This window comes from Cheilinus undulatus, linkage group 8, assembly GCF_018320785.1.
Source record: "Cheilinus undulatus linkage group 8, ASM1832078v1, whole genome shotgun sequence".
In the NCBI taxonomy this organism is placed as follows: Eukaryota; Metazoa; Chordata; class Actinopteri; order Labriformes; family Labridae; genus Cheilinus; species Cheilinus undulatus.
The window spans coordinates 48,213,204-48,231,364 of record NC_054872.1 but is presented as its reverse complement, the minus strand read 5'-3'; the positions used below and the strand labels follow the sequence as shown (position 1 = coordinate 48,231,364).

The window sequence follows — 18,161 nt, the reverse complement described above, 5'->3', positions numbered from 1 at the left end:
CCCTGAGCGTGTCAGCTTAACTATTTCCTGTTTTAACTCTTTTAAATGGGTGCATTTCTGTAAATAAAAAATATATCTGGTTAAGCTATTTGGTTCTAAGAAGTTGTTATTGTGCTGCATGTGCACTAAACTTCCCAAGAATCAGTTACTGTGTAGAAGCTCAAAACTGACTCCTGTATCAGGGTTTTTGATAGATCTTTGCATGTCTATCTGTGGTCCACATATGCTGTCTGCACAGCTTTGCACCCAACCCAAGCACTAACAAGCAAATTTCTGTCTTTCAGCCTTTATATTTCCACAGCATGCACCACAGTCCTTTTCTGGCAAGTGCTAGAAGTGCTCTGCTCCACCTGAGATACATGCAAAGTCCATTTTCCAGCAGGTATCAAGTGGAGCCAACATGAAGTCAGGCTCAGGGAGCCAAAGTCAGTTCAGTTACTTTGCAGTCCATTTCAAAATAAAACACCGGGTATAGCCTGTTGATTATATATCCCATCGCTATATCAGCAATACAGGAATCAAACAAAAAGCATACAGACCCCAAACAGGCAAAATGATAAAGCTGTTTGTATCTTATTTTACTCTTTAATCCCTTGTGAACTTGTAAACTCAAGATCCGGAAGTTCAGACCGGCACTGCAAATCTAAAATGAATCCAGTGGGCAAGGATATAGGCGACCGCGGCATGGCCTGAACACAGCAAACCAAACCCTTACCTCACCTCTATCCCATTTTCATGGGCGTCATATCAGTGGTGTCTTAAGTAGGGTTGTCCATTTATTTTTACAGTTGTAAACTGGGGGCGGTGCCAACTCCCTACATGACATCATGAGGGGAAATTCTGAGAACGGCTTGTTTCGGCACACATTTGCTGATAGGTGGAGGGTGGTGGTGTTCTGAGTCTTGGGGGGATAGTGGACAGGCCAGGGGCACATATTTGTGTTAGAAAAGCCTGACAAAGTGATTTTTGCACAATGATCTTGGCAGATTACACTGATAGTACAGGTGTTCAATTAGGGGTGGGAATCACTAGTCATGATACTAAGGTCACAATTTGATTTTATTGCAATTTTAAACATTTTGCTATACTGTGAGTATTGTGGTACCATATTTTGCGATATATACCATTTTTCAACTGTTTAGCTGATTTAGCATCAGCCTTACCCTCATGTTTATCGTATTTCCGCAGTATTTTATTTTCATGCAGCACTTCTTACAAACCTCATGTGCATGTGTCGTATCCATCTCATCCGTGCCCTGCTTGCATTCCTAATGTCCTTCCCCTGGTGCTGCCATGTTTGTTGTACTAACTTTCTCTTGCTTTATTACCATCACTTCTGTCTACCTCACTAGACAAACAATTGTCCAAATAATTGATATTATTTTTCCATTATCATAGACTTCAGCTCATATAAGCAATTAACTTGAAAAAATCAATACTTGTGGGCGAGACGATACAATATATCACCAGACAAAATATTGCGATACTATGCTTTATTGATTTTTCCTCCCACCTCTATATTCAATGCTGTCTGTTTGAACATTGAGTTGGAACAAATGCTTCAAAATGTATTGCTTCTTTGCAACAACATCTATTATGACATGATTGGCTGCTGTGATGGCTACCACTTTGCATTCTGTGCTTATCAGACAAACATCTGAATAAAAAATATGTGGCAAATGCCTAAAACCTTAGGTAAATTTTCAGTCTAAAATCTTTTGAAATGCATGACAAAAAGGAGATTTACCAAAACACTGAACAGCCAGGACGAACAAAAAACACACTTTAGCATCTCTAATTCTGGACAGTCCCTAAAAAGCCTCTAAAACAAGTACAGTTTTACTGTAAATGAAATGCTCTTCTTCTATATAAGGGACTTTCTCTGCTCTGTGTTTCTAGGATGCTGACAAGGCCAAGTGCAGGAACACACCTGTGATCATCTGTAAGCTGCCACTGCCAGGAATTAAAGATGCTATAAGAACATTTTAGTTCAGTTTTCATATTTGAGTCATAATGATTTTGAGGAGGTGGTGTGCATTAGTTTGCATCACATCTGCTTGCATGAACTCATGATTTATACTTGAAAATAAACTGGATTTACAAACCTAAAATCCATGCAGGAAACATTTTCCAAGGATGCATCTTCCACATGCAAATTTGCATTCTTTGCATAAAATATCACTTTATGCAAAAAATGCAAATTTGCATGTGCAGTCTTTAACTCTGCAAACAATTTGCTCCTTGTTATATCTTTTATTTCAGCCACCACATATTCCTCCAGTCATCTATAAATGGATGTCAACACACTGGGATGTATCCCTGATATTTGGACACTGCAAATATTGTCATATCCCAATGTGGGACTAAATAAAGAGCTGTGGTGTCCCTCAAATGAATTAAGATGGAAAATACAATACAAATACACAGACAAGCTATTCAACATTAAATTCATCTTCGTTGCTTTAAAATTAAGTCATCTACAGGAAAGTTTCTTTCTCACATCTTTAGAACTACTAATTCTGCTTTTTTTCGCTGTTAATGACTGTTTTCATAGTTTTCTGCGGTGAATGCTGAGCATTTTTGGTGCAGCCAGCCTATTGAATAATTTGTCTGAATCCCTCTTTTGCCTTCCTCCATGCAAAATCAAAGTCTGTCACTTGTGACACAGTATGTGAGGTGTATCCCTGAACATGCTTACTGTCTCCACTGAGTCTTTTCTGCCCTCAGTTTTTGGTGTCATTCAAAACGGCATTGCTGACCAGTGCTAGATTAGAGGTTGCAGACTAAGAACAGAAATAACCTTGCACTGAAGTTTAAAAATAGACTGAGATCATTGGTCCAAGTCCTGTCATTCATCATCACTTCAGCCTGAACTCTGATCTTTCAGTTCTTCGTGGTGCTGTGTTGTTATCACAGATCAAATTTAATCCATCGGGTGATGTGTCAGGTTCCTCCTGAGCTGAGTCACCCAGGCCTTTGAAACTTTAGTCTGTGGCTGAGGACTGTGGTGCAATATTAGAGTCATACCTGCATTACAGCATGTAGATGTGAACACACAACAATGCTATTTCTGTACCCATAAAACATGAACATGAATACTATTGGACTTTTTTGCCTTTGCTTACCTGTTTAAGATCAAATTTTCTACATTAAAATAGAAAATCATGAATATTTCAGACCTAACCAACATAATAGCTGCCACCCATGTGGAAGCTTTCCAGAAAATGACATAATTTAAAGGTGTTGACTTTGCATATGAAGTTGATTTAGACACTCGTGACGTCAGTCAATGGTTTATAGACTTCTGGTTTGAAGTTTGGCATATATAACATCATTTTTGTGTGATATAGTTGGGCCAGTAGTGACCATGTTTGAAGATGCAGATCATTTCCATACCTCTGTCAAGGGTTAAAGGCTGCACTTGTAGCGATTTGTAAGTCTTAACCCTTCTTTGTAGTCAGTTTAAACCTTTGAGACCTAAAAGGCACCAAAAACACCATGTAAATCCACAGTTTTTTTTGAAAACAACCTTCAGAAATCTGTCTTTTCTGACAAACTGCACTGAGTTTCATCGGTTACTTAAATCTTTATTCTTCAGCGTTGGTCACAGAGATATCTAACGACAAAAACTTCTGAAAGCTTCAGTTTCTGATTTTTTAAAACCATGAATGCGTCAAATCAAAATCATCAGCATCCTGCCAATTCACCAACCATCCACTGAGCCGAGGTTAGCAGGTCCACAGTCACATTGCCATTCTGTTGTCTATAATATCGTTGTCATCTGCCTCTTTGTTGAATCCTCTCGCTCAGGTCGTCAGCCATCCTCTGCCCAGATGCCAGGCTGGGAATCACTGCCCTAGGACAAGCTCACTGGCCACATCCACCCTCTGCTCTGCCCTAAAGGTACAGACTTTATTTTTCCCACAGATTATTTTCCCATGCCCCAAGTAAAATGCAAGGACATCCAGAGCACAAAGGGGGTTGTGTGAGTCCTCCTTCCAGCCTTTTGCACGTCTTTGCTTTAACGCAGTCTTAATTTTGGCTGACTGACGGAAAAGGTTTTGAGGCAGTCTTAAGCCGAGTCAAGCGCCGATGTTTGACCTGGGGCTCGTCCAGTCTGTACGCCATCACCAGTGTGGGTTTGTACACTGAAAATAATGGCGGGGGGGGGGGGGGGGGTTTTTTTTGCAGCCAGCCCCAAGTGGACACTTGAGGAACTGCAGGTTTCAGACTTCCACATTGGTTCCTTTTTCCAACATTCCCTGTAACTCTTGGACAATGTGGAAATTACAACTTTAAAGTTGTCCATTAGCTTTTAAACACTACTATTAGCAGTCACAGTGATTATTAATGCCGTGTTGACTCATGTTCACCATTTTTTTGCTTTCATCACTATAGTTTCCTTCTTGCTTTAGCAATGTTTACTATACTGTGTAAAACCTAGAAAAGTACCTCTTTTAAATATCATAAATACATCCACTATTTCCACTTAAGCTGCTATTAAAACTATGGCAAGATTCACTTCTATCAAAAATGCCTTATGCTGAGTTTTTCTTATGCATCTTGAAACACATTATTTCTCTCATCCAAGCAGCTTTAATACATAGATTTATTTCCCCCATCCGCAGTGATGTATCTTTTATAAATCTGTACATCCCTGTTGTAGCTGTCTGCTCTTTCAGATCTCTCCAGCTGCAGTCAGACGGTCGCTACGTGTCGTTTCAGTGCTCAGGCTGAGGGTGTTGTAACCGTCTGCTCTCTCTCAGCACATTGTGTTCTCTGCTGCAGGTTGTTGACCCTTCATTAGGTCACTGGAGTCTCTCCATGTTTTGTTTTGCAGAGGAAAGAACAGTTCAGTTACAAGGCAAGCATTCAGGCTGGAGGGGGAGGAATGTTCCCAACAAGATTCCCAGCAGGTCAATAGACGGGAAGGAAGTAGGAGGACTTTTAGTCCAAGAATAAACGCTGCACCCATGTACTGTTTACACGGCACTCCTAGACTGGCACAAGTTCGGTTATTCTTCATTCTCATCAAGACGTAACATGTTGTATTTTTCTTCTTCGTTCCTCCTTTCTATTCATCCTTGTTCTTTTTATTCCAATTAGTGGCTCATAATGAAAGTGAAAGAGCAGAATGATTAAATAGGGTCTTTCTTTCTCTCTGAATTCCTGGAATCAAAGAGAGAGCTGAAAGTGAAAGTTTAATTTCTAAATAATGGATAGAAAATACATCCAAAATCAAGACTGTGTTTGGGATTTTTTATTTTTTATTTTTTTTTGGAGAGGCCACAACAGTAGAACTGAAAGTGCTTCAGGATTAGAGGGCAGAAGTAAAGGTTTCCTTTTTACGTCCGTTTTTTTTTTTTTTTTTTTAATGTTGCAACTCAGTGCCTAGATATGTTGTCAAATATCTGGTTTACCGCTGGTTGTCTGTTAGTTGATTACATGAATGTGAAGGGAAAGGGGAAACAAAAAGTTGCAACAGCAGTGAACCAATCAGTTGTTGTTGGGGTTGACAAATCTCCGGACAACCCCTCCCTGATGTCATTTAGAATATGTATTATTGCGTATTTATGATGCATTTTGGGCATTTATATACAAAGTGACTCCACCTTACATATATTCAAACTTTGCATAAGCGTAGACCTAATGGGAACTCTTACCATAGTTCAGTAATTCCAAGGCCACCCATAAGGGGGGCCAAAGGGAAGAGCTTTCTGGGGCCCCGCCAAACTGAGGGAGCCATGGAGGACTACAAAATCACAAAAATAGCAAAATGAGTGAAAGGAACAAAAATGGGCAATTAGTTGCAAACAATTGCTGAAAAGTGATAAAAACAGCGAAAAAGTAGCAAATGGGCAAAAAATGTCAAAAGGCAGCTAATATGTGCAAAAAGATGAGATGAGAATGATGAGAAAGGATGGCAAATAAGGGGCAATCCTACAAATATGAAAAAAACGTGGCAAAAATGGTATAATGTGGCAAACAAAGTAAATAAAACAATAAAGTGCCAAAAATAAGAAAAAATGACAATGAGAAGCAGCACAATGAGCAAAAACGTGCAGGTCACAACTTGTCCACAAGAGCGTTTTGGAGTTGTTGGATTGTGTATTTGATGGGTTTGATGAGGGAAAGCCGGAATACCAGGTTCAAGGTTCAAGGTTCGTTATTAGTACCCAAAAGGGTAAATTTGTTATGCAGACAGGAGTACAGCATCCAAGAGACAAAAAAACAACAACAACAATGGTTCACAATACAAGACACAATCCACAAACTACATTAAAGCTGACATTTAAATGCCAAAACAAACATTGAAGATTAAAACCAAGTCATGATAAAGTGCTCTAGATGACATCCATTCAAAAATGATACTCTTAAAGTGCTGAAGCGCTTATAATACAGATTCCTTTCCAGTTAAAGTGCATCATCTTGTGCTAATTTGGTTAAGAAGTGCAATAGCTGCAGGTACAAAAGTGTTCCTGTAGCGTTTTGTTCTCCCTTTAGGAGCAACAAAGCGACAACCTGAGCGAAGAAGTTGGAAATCTGAATTTAAAGGGTGAGAACAGTCATGGAGAACAGAGCTGGCTTTACGCTGCAGCTGTGAGGAATACAGATCCGATAGGCTGAGTTGTTGCTCACCTATTAGCTTGCTTGCCCACTTTATGATCTGGTTAAAAGCATTTCTTTTTTTAAAAGATAAGTTACCAAACCATGAAACAAGAGAAGAGGACAGGACAGATTCAAGAAAAGCTCGATAGAATAAAATCAACAAAGTTTTGTCAATGTTAACACTATGAGAGACCAAACAGAAATCCAAGGCTGTAGGAGCTACATTTGTCCATGGAGCATTAATGATTCTCAGCAGATATCTATGACAGATCTATGATATGACTGAGCAAGCAAAGCATTATTGTGTTTATAGGCTATGTGCAATTTGTGAAATTTTGCTGCCAAGCTATGATGTTATTGACTAAAGAATAAGTGATGAGCAGGAATCATATACCCTGATGTGATGCATCATTGATGTAATAAAGATGCAGGAAAAATAACTGATGTTCAATACTATCCCGCTTGTCAGTGTTCATTTTGGCAACTATTTTAATTTTAGTTTTAGTCTTTTAATGAAATGCATTTTAGTTTTAGTCACATTTTAGTAATTTCTATCCTTTTTAGTTTCAGTCTAGTTTTAGTCCATAAAAAGTCCTCATACTTTAGTCTTTACTTTTAGTCCAAACATTTATTTTCTTGCCTAAATCTGGCACCAGATCATGGTAGTGTGTTCCCTGCTTTCTACAGCTGAGACAGAATAGCTACACCTTCATTGTTTTTTTGAACAGATTTATCCACAGTGGAGAAATATCATGGATTTTGAATATCCAACGAAAACTACATTACATTTTAGTCTAGTTTTAGTCATCTTGATGAAAACTAAACTTAGTTTGTGTCAGTTTTAGTCATCACAGATCTATTTTTGTTAGTCTTAATCTAGTTTTGTCATGGAAAAAAACATTTTTAGTCATAGTTTCAGTCAACGAAATTAACACACTTGTAGTTCCCAGCTCCAACATCTGACTTCCAAGGTAACTGAAACACAGCAGCTGTCCCTGCATGATGACTGGGTGCAACATTTTGGTATTCTACTGGCAATTTGTTCATATTAATCAGCAATTATGATAAATAATTTTGAGATTTAAAAAGTCTAAATTTTAAGTTAAAAGGCTCAAAATCTGAGATAAAATGTCAAACTTCTTTGTTCAAAAGATCAAAACATGAAATAAGATGTTAATATAATTCTTTTAAAAGGTAAATATATAAAAAAGAAAGTCCCAATTATGTTTTAAGGCAAAAATATGACTTAAAATTTAAAACTGTTAACCTCAAAGGTCAAATTTTGAGGTAAAAAGTCAAACTTATTTGCTCAAGAGGTCAAAAGACAAAATTAGATGTTAAAACAACACTGTTAAAAGGCAAATATATAAAAAGGAAAGTCCCAATCATGTTTTTAAGGCAAAAATATGGCTTTAAATTGAAATTGGTGCACCTTAAAGGTGAAAATATGATATAAAGGTCAAAATATGAGAAAAAAGTCAAAATTATGAATTGAAAATGTCAAAATATTAGACAAAAAGTCAAAATAATCAATTGAAAAGGTCAAAGTTTGAGATAAAAAGTGAAAATAATAAACCGACAAAGTCTAAATATGAGATAAAAAGTCAAAATTATAATACTGAAAATGTCAAAATATGATAGTAAGTCAAAATTATAAATTGAAATAGCCATAATATTAGATAAATTCAAAACAATCAATTGAAAATGGTCAAAATATGAAATAAAAGTCCAAATAAAAGACTGAAGTCATAACCGTGCTGTGCAAAATTGAAAATATGAAATGAAAACACAAATTGATTTGTTTTCCCACATTTCTTTCTTTTTATATAGCTATTTTTACTCTTTATTTTTTCCACATTTTTATGACGTCAGGATTTTTATATCATCAAGGTTAAGTTTAGATTTTTATACTGAAGGAAATCTGCAGACCTCATATTTTAGGGCCAGTTATAATAAGAATATGATATGATCTTGCAGGCCAGTCGTAACCATACCATGGGCTGGATGTGGCCCCCGGGCCTTGGGTTTGTCACCCCTGTGATTACAGATCCAAAAGTTGCATCTGAAAATGACAGACATTGTGCACAAAGGCCTAACTTAGAGGATTCCATATGCTGAACAGAAACTTGTGTATCTGGAGAAACATTCCTGCTTTAAAGACGCATTACTGCCAAACTACTGCTGTTGTTTAATTTCAACGGGGCGACGTTCAAACCAAGAGAGTTAAACTCTAAGCGCTTAAGTCCCATTACTTGCATGCTTGCTTTGGTTTCAAACTGTGGTTTAGGTTAAATCTGCACGCAACCACATGTTTGACAATTACCTACTTATGCAGTGCCAGTAAACAACTACTGTGCATTGCTGCCTTTATGTGATTTCTTCTAGTTTCTCCCTTTCGACCCTCTCCCTCATTTTTAATCAACCAGCTCATTGGAAAAGACAAAGTGAGGCACTTTCAGACCTTTTCAGCACATTGTGTCCTTCTGTTGTCAGTTACCAGGGCAATCTGAAACCATGAAACTGGGTGACAAACATGAGAAGTAGGTCAGGTAGTTCCTTATTAGTCTCTGAACTCGTCTGAACTATAGCAGAAGCAGAGTTAGCCCTGGATCCCCCTGTGCGGTGTTTGCATAAGCTTTGTGACTGCTCTGCATGGCGTCGTCTTCCTTTGACTCCTGGTATTTCAGGGTTAAACTCCAACAGGCCTGGACTTGTTTGACCCTCGTGCTCCTAGGTGTGATGTTGTTGTGTCTGGTGAAACCATCAGGTGGAATGGGGGTCAGATGGTCAGTGTCGGTTACAGTTTGTCAGACCCCCACCTCTCCTGCCTTGCACCTTTTGTTTGGAAAGCTCGTGTTTGCAGAGCACTGATGGCCGTTTGTTGACGTCCGTAGCCTCGAACATTCCTGACAACGATCTGTGGAGCTCTGGAGTTCAAAAGTCATTGAACACTGCTCAATGGGGGGATTGTGTTTAAAAACAACAACAGTGCTGCTGATAGTCATCCGTTCATGTGTTTATTTGGAGAAGCTCAGCATGTGGTTGCTCGTATGACCGATAATCATTCGACGGCAAACATGAAGTCATGCATCTTTAAATCACATGTTTGGAGCGACGGCTCTCTCTGAATAGATAACTGTCGAAATCCTGCGTTAGCCGGAGGATGACTTTAGGAGTTCAAGAGATGACTTCATCCCCAGCAGGATAATTATACACCCCCTTTTCTTCCCTCATGTGAAGCCTGGATCAGTGCTAAGTCAGCAGAAATGAACACCAACCCTTCTGGGAGTGAGTCATGGTGTGATCTCCCAGGGCTCAGGACCAAAAGTTACTATTCAACAAAACCACAAAATTTTAGGTGGTCAGGAAAAAGTGCTGCTGTGAGGACAAACATGATGTATCATATCTGAATAATGGCTACTATTCGGACATCATGAGTCATGCCAGTCTGATCCAGCTTTGGACAGACATGGTATAATAAATTAAAACATACTCCTGCATAGATGCCACCTTAGACACTTCTGTTCTCAGGCGCAATACATCCAAGTGGCCATCATTTTAAAAGGGGTTAGGGGTAATATACCCATCTGTGCATTTAAGGATGCACACATCAAGTTCAAACATAGCCTAGTTTGAACGGAAGTTCTTACTTATGACGGAGTTTATGCCCTCCTAACATTTAAGGTGTTGCACCAGCCGTGATAGTTTCAACGTATGCTTAAGTTATAACTTAAATCTTACACCTAACCCCTACTAGGTGTAAAGTCCTCCGCAGAAGATAGCTGTCATAGTGATAGCTCTAAAAGACGTGATAACCTGGAGGGTGACAAGGAGTTGAGGATTTCACCACTCGATATCGGTGTTGTTATTTTATACTGGCTCTAGGTTTAGGCTGTAGGCTTCACAATACTCACATAGGCAAAATACCTTGTCATATTTTTCAAAAGAATATGTCATATCTGCAACAATATTTTGGTTAGTTTGGACGTAAATCTCCACAAGTTACGATCAGCCTTACGTCTCTGGTGCAACTGAACAATGACGTAACTTAAGTTAGAACTTAACTAGTTTCAACGTAGGGTTTAGTGTGGACTTTACACCATAACTTAAGGCAGAACTTACGCATAGCTGGTGCAACAGGCTGCAATTCTTTGACCAGTGTGAGCCATCACTGTGCTCTAGCATGGTGCACTTCCTTGGCCTTGGCATACACTGAAGCAGTGGGGTTTAGCGTATGATTGCTCATGCACGCCCACATGCATGGGTGTAAGTGCAGACCAATGAGGGTGGGTAAGGTGCGAAACCAGGATTCAGCCTGGTATTGGGCAACTAGCCCCAATGTGCAATCCTATAATGCTTTATGAGTTGCTTGCAGTGAATGGCACTATTTACACTTCAGTCGCCATGGTTTGCGTTATGCAGTTCTCTATGGAGTTTACTCCTCCGTAGCGGCTACATCACGTGTTTTGTTGCTCTGATTGGTCCGTAAAGATGTGACAGACAGAACGATCATCCAATCACCCTCTGAGTTTTTTTCATTGGCTCTGCCCTTTCCCAAACGCTGTCTATGAGCGGTTTACCAGATAGATGTGTGAAACAAATCCATTTACCGTGTCAGATTAATGGCATAGTAATCATACAGGCATCATTCACCTGGTCTGAAACAGCTGTTACTCTCATTGACTGTCCCCGGTGTTCTGTCAGAGGCAGCCTGATCTGGAATTGTGAGATTGTAGAGAGTCCAACTTGATCTGGAGCAGTAAAAGATCATAATGATGACACACTTCAAGATTATTTGAAAAATAATTGATTGGAACAACCTGAGTATCAGGATTCCCTCTGCTCTTGATAGTTGTGAGAGAAAATTGAGCCAATATCAGGCCTGTGTAGGTAGCTTTACCCCGAATTTCCATGGTGCAAAAGCCCTGATCAGCAGGAAGAGATCACGGGAGAACTGCGAGTTTATGCAGGAATAGTATGTCAACAGCAGACTATTTTACCTTTGGGGTTAATTTATCATCCTTTCCAGTATAAGTCCATGATATTATTGCTTCCTCCATTGAGTGAGTACATTAGGAAGTTAAAAGGTTAATGTTTGCTCAAAGGATATGAAGTTGTTTTCCAAACCTGAACTTTCCAAAGTAAAAGCCTGGTTTAGCATTCCTGTAGAGAAACTCACCTTGTTTCTGCAGAGAGCTTTTATTTTGAGTTTCCTCCAGCTCACTTTGACGATACGTGCACCTATATGCACACACACACCTGGTACAACAGCCATGACTATGTGAGCTGGAGTGGACATGTACCGCAGCTGCACACAGTAAACACACACCCAAGCTAAAAAGATGTGCTTGCCTTTAGGTAAATTTAGGGATTTTCTTGCAACACTGACTGAGAAACAAAAACAAAAGCAAACAGACAACAATCAGAATAGAAAAACAGCATGGGCTTTGACTTTATAGCACACTAGTTTCGCCATCTAGTTGAAAATGCAAGCTTTCTGCTGATGCTAAACGCACCACATGCAAAGGCCATGTTTTCAGATTTATCAGCTGGGAGTGGGAAGGTTTGACGCCGCAAAAATACAGACAAAGCAGAAAGGTTTGTAGACTTTAGCAGAGAGGGGAAACCCAACCAATCTTTATTTGCATCTTCTCTGCCCGCATTGACAGTATAGGAAGAGTATTTAGGTCAGGTCTGGAAGCAGAGTTGTTGTTTTATTTTCTTTTTAATTCAACACGTGAGCTGTTGGTCTGGCTTTACTTATCAGTGAAATGTCCCCTGTGCAGCCTTGCTCATCACATTTCTGTGTTAAAACTGTTAAAAGGTTAGCTTGATCTTGTTAGCTTGATCCAATCACGGTCACATGCAGATGTTCAAAGGTCTTCCTTGTCAAAATGGGATTTCAGGGCATTTGCATGACCTCCTCTTGGTAAAGATAGAAAACAGTGATGTTTACAGGGTTTTTTTTGGATACACGTGTTGCAAAAAGCAACAGCCGGGCAGAAAGTTTCAGTCAGTAAACAATGTGAGTGTGAGACCATCTAAGATTCATCTTGAGCACAACCAAAGTTCAGAGGGTTATTTTGTTTAACCACTTTTAAAGGCCTTAAAATCAGTTTTAAATGATTGTTTATTTGAGTTGTATTAAATATAGTCAGCCATATTTTGGCAGCATTTTGAAGTTAGTATTTTTGGCTGTACAGCAACAATCACAAAAACAAGGTTCCTATTTTGAAACCCAGAGTCGAACTGGTGCTTTCCTGAGTACATGCATTATTTTTCTTTGGAAACCGCACCTTCATCCCAGAAGGTCAGAGACTGAAAGCATTCTTGTGATATTACCTGGTTATTCTAAGGGCGCTAACCCTAACTCAGTGATGCACAGATGTCAGCTAGAGCAGCCTCTAAAACCAGTCAGAGAACAGGATAAAATTTAACCACAAGTTGATATTATTAATGCTCATCTGTCTCCACAGTGCTAAGCAAACCAACACACTCTGTTGAGAGAGAAAAATGGAAGAAATCAGGGAAATGCTTTTATCTGACACTCCTGGTACCTTGTCATCTCCATCTTTCCTTGTTCCCGGTCTGTCTCAATGTGAGCGACAAAAAGGAATGAGGCAGAAATGCAGCACGGCATCTTAACGCATCGTTCGCTTGCTGTCAAGACACTACAATAGGAATCAGTGTGTCAAGCTGATTTTGTTGCTAGTTAGAACACAGTGATGCATTTGTTATGTAACATGATCTAGCCATTGCTAGCCAATCAGCACTCTCCTGTGCTATAATGATGATTTCTTGCCTCTCACCTCCCAAATGGAAGCATTATTGACTCAAATCACCTCAAATCCCCCTTCCATTATATGGACTTTCATGCTGGTGGCAATGTCAGAGGAACATTTCTCCTCTACTGTATACACACCAGTGCATAAACAATGTTAAAGCTAGGTTCTAGCTGTGACTTTTTTGGTTTCAGTTATATAAACAGTGTCCATGTGCCAAATAAAGGTCTAGACTGACAAAAAAATTGCAGTTTGAATCAATATTTCAAACTTTTTCTGCTGTTGCAGTTGATATTAAAATGTGTTGTTTTAAGAGATTGAGAATGAAAATGCCTGGTGCTGCAGCTCCATGAACTGGTCAATGGTTGCTGCCTGTGTCCGAAGCTTTTATAACCTCCAGGCCACAATATGCACTATATGGACATAAGGAATCAGATGTTTTCCAAAGATGTATAAAATCCAGGACCTAGCCATGCAGTCTCCATTTGCAAACATTTGTGATCCTAAATGGGTCGTTCTGAAGAGCTCAGTGACTTCAAGTGTGGTACTGTGGTGGACTCCACCTTCAATTATGACGGTTCATGATGTTAAGGAAATTTCCAATTCTTCTATGGCTCCACAGATATTCTGAGGTTGACTAAGTTACTTCATGGCTCCAGGTCTAATTGTACTGTCTAGGAATCTCTCCTCTTGTGCTGATATTCTTAACTTGCCAGCTTGAGTTTGCTAAAGTACTGTTTGTTCCTGTAGTCAAGGTTGTTTCTTCACAGCTTGTGCATCTGTGAACCTTAGACAGAGACGGTCTGGCTCCAGAATGCATTAACACTTGATGTCCATCAGAGAGTCCGTGAAATCATATCTTGAGTTGTGATCAAGGTTTAGGTCAATGAAAAGGCATAAGAGGGTGTACTATTTTGGGCTTCGTTAGAAATCTGGCTTTGACCTCACACTGTGTTCAAGTCACTATTTCTCCTCGGCTGAGACTAAATGTGGCATACTCTGCACGATTTTCCTCTGTTTCAGCCATGAATTTTGAGTCACTTGACTCAATTGGAAGTCGGGCCGACTTTCAGTCAAATCGTGCATCATTTGTTGTGCTGTGTACAGGGGCATATGAGAGCCGACCACGGCCCGACGACCTGCTCCTGACTGGTTGGAAGGATTTCTGGCATGTTTGATATTTTGGTCGTATGACTCCAGGCCCTTGCACAGTCAGAGCAGAAATGCAAGCAGAAAAACAGCTGACAACAGCTAGAATTACTTTCTGATGCCCCAACCCCACTATGATAAAGGAAATAGCCTACACGAGCAGTAAATATTCCTACCTACGGACCTGCAGCTGACACAGATGGTAATGTTGTTTTTGTGTGTGTGATAGAGAGAGGTAGCGGGAGAGATGGAGGGGGGAGAGAGAGGATATGACTGGAAACACTTCACCCTCAATGTGTGAGACTTTTAAAAAGGAAACTCCAATGGTTTCTGTCACAGACTGTCCCGACTTCAATTATACAGTGTGAGCACTCAGGTTGTGCACAACCGTCGGACCGTATAGTGTGAGCACACCACTCATGCGTGATGGTCATGTGTCGTAAACTATTCAGTCACACAGTATGAGTTGACATTCTGCCACAACTATCCTATGGTTGGCTTGAAATTGCACAGTGTATGCGAATCTTAAGCTATTTGAGTCTCTTGTGTCTTTTTTCTTCTCAGTCTTGGACTATTTATGGAATATTTTCTTTATCACATGACTGTAAGTGATGTTATTAGTGGAAGCATTTAGAAACAACAGCAACTCAGCCACGGAGCAGAAGACCATGCAAAAACCACATAGATGAAGAGTTCTGAACTTCCACTGGCATTTATGTGAGTTTCATGAGTGGGTTTCCATGGCTGAGCAGCTGCATCACATCACCAAGTCCAATCAGAGTGTTGGGTGGAGTGGTGTAAGGCACACCAACACTTGACTGTGGAACAGTGGAAATATGTTAAAATCATGCTTCTCTGTTGGGCAGTCAGATAGGTTTGTGTTTGGTGGATTCTGGGAGAACATTACCTGTCTGACTTTGTCAGCTGTGAAGTTTGGTGGAGGAGGGATGATGGTATTAAGCTGTTTTTCAGGGTTAGGGCTATAGGCTTCTTATCTCCACTACAAACATTAATGCTTCAGCATGCCAAGACATTTTGGACAATGCTATACTTCTAACTTTGTGGGCACAGTTTAGGCAGTGCCCTTTTTCTGCAGAATGAATGGGCAAAGATTTTCACAAATAAACTCCATTTTAAGTACATGTATTTGAATGCAGTCTGATCTGCTAAATGAACAAAATCCTTGTGTTGTTTTGTGTTTCATGGTGTTATATAACAACATTTTCCATGGTGTTGAAAGGTGCACTGGTGAGAACTGCAGCTATACTATGAGCTCATACATGTGGGTTTGTGGTTCATTAAAGTGTTCCTACTGGGGTTTTTTGAAATATGGTCACCCTAACTTTAAGTATAGCCTGCTCTGCTGTTTGATGTTCAGTGCTCTTTGTTCAGTGAAGCATTCTAAACTACAGTCTAGAGACTTAACTGTCAAAATCTGATGTCGTGACCTCCAGAGGGTGGCTCGGTAAATTCCACAGCAGTTCAAATGTTTTGATCAGCGAGATCAGAAGATTAAATTCTAAAGCTCGAGAGAGAAAGGAAGTAAACATTAGATTAACCCCTGAAAGGAAGCTCCCTGGTAAAAACAGCTTTTAGGTTCTTTCTAAAAACCTCACTGTGAAGCTTTTCTGAGCTTTAACGGCTGACTTCTGTTTCACATTCATACAGTTACACACCGTTAGACCAGGGAGCCCCCCACTCTAACCACAGCCACTCTCAGCGAGGGGCCCTCCCACAAGGAAAGCACTTCTCGTTCACTTCCCGCTTAGATGTTATCAGGTTTCCCCAGACCCTGACCTGGCAAATTTGACTTTTCTGATACTAACTGAGCACACGCTGTTCTGCTGTGTAATCTGACCCAGAGGCTGAACGGGACGAGTCGCCCCATCTCTGATAAATGTTTTACCAAGCACATGAAATTACAGTTTGCGGTGTGTGGTTCCCCCTGTTACACTATGCAAAGCCGATACCTACACCTATAAAAACGGTAATTAGGGGCTTTTCTAAAAGCTCTGCTGTTGTTGTGTCTCTCAAGGCCTTCCTGTGAATTTGGGTCATGGCTGAACTTCTTTCATCCTCCCCCATGGATGACGATGAGGAGGATTACAACAGAGACAAAATAAGCACCCAGCTGATAACCGAAGAAACAAAGAGGGCTGCCAGCTCCAGCCTGTCGCCCTCACATTACCAGAAAAAAAGACACAGAGCTGTTTGGTGAAGTGTTGATCCCCATGTTTTTACTCCGTCTTTTCACACAGACAAAGAAAAGGCTGCTCAAAAACACCGTCAAAAGATAATCCTCTCAAATTCTGCCTATCAAATGGATTTCAGAATAAAATGTTATTCATTTTTGAGATATTTTGTGCTGTTGGCAAACAGTTTAATCCAGCGCAAATCCTTCAGCATGAGAAATCAATCAAATCTTTAAAGCAGCAAAAGGGTTAATCTGTTTAGCAGGAGGCCGAATGTGCCCATAAACAGCCAGGGACATTCCTTTGAGCATCATTTGTTCTTTATGTCATTGTCTGATAATCTTTAAAAAGGATAAATGTCTAGAATGAATAGATCAGACTGACAAGTGTAACGCTAGTAGATCTGTGATTCAGAGCGCCACTGTCGTCCTAAAACTGGGGAAAAAACAAAGAGGTGAAATGATATCTCAATCATAAGCACTTACATCACAAATACAAGCTTCAAGTTCAGCTCATGCTCATATTTCAGAGTTTTATACACACAGATATGAAGTTTACTGGGTATTCCTCTTGACGTGATTGGGCATGTTGCAGAAACTGACAGAGGTAACCTTGCATTGTCCAGGTTCCATCTTTGATTTGGCGGCTCCATCTTGCAAAGCTTCAAACCTTTAACCAACAGCAGCCAGAAAAGCTATGTCAGTGTCCTTTTTTAAAATCCCTTTTAAAAACATATTTCTATTGGAAAGCCTTCTTATGAACCATCCTGTGTTTTATCTACGATCCCTTGTCTGTATGATTGTTTTTCCATTGGTCAAGGTTTTTAATATTTTATCCCATTTCTCCTTCCTTTGTATTCCTCTATTTAGTCTGTCAAACTTGTTACTATTATTTTTTTTTAAATCAATGATTATTTTTCTTTTTATTGTGTTTTTTTTACTGATGAACTTTTCTCTGAAGCACTTTGTAACAATGGTTTTGATAGATGCTCTATAAATAAACATTATTATTATTATTAGGATATTATTATTATTATTATTATTATGTTTATTATTATTAGGGGCCTAGCCCAAACCCTGAAAACAATGCATCAGCAACAGAGCTAAAGATGACAACAGAAACTGAGCTGTTTCTTAAGGTAAAATGATGTCAGTCATGTGGAACCACTTTGTTCTGAGGACGCAGACCTGGACGAATGCAGAATACTTGTGGCTCGATGGTTTGCACAGCTGGATCATGTTTCGAATCCTGGTCAGAATTTGCATGTTCTCCCTGTGAATGCATGGGTTCTACAAAGACATGCTCATTAGATTAACTGGTAACTCTAAATTGCCCGTGGAGGTGAGTGTGCCCAGTTAGTTGGCTTTGTCCAGGGTGCACCACACCTCTCGTCCAATGACAGCTGGGATTGGCTCCTTCCTTTTGCAAC

At 39.8% G+C, this 18,161-nt stretch overlaps 1 long non-coding RNA gene across 1 annotated transcript; it reads left to right on the top strand.

Moving 5' to 3' along the window:
- Positions 1-1,715: 1,715 nt before the first annotated feature.
- On the top strand, positions 1,716-17,686 carry LOC121513463. Its single transcript, XR_005992210.1, has 3 exons — positions 1,716-1,942; positions 3,811-3,903; positions 16,576-17,686. It is a non-coding gene; the product is annotated as an uncharacterized LOC121513463 (long non-coding RNA).
- Positions 17,687-18,161: the final 475 nt, after the last annotated feature.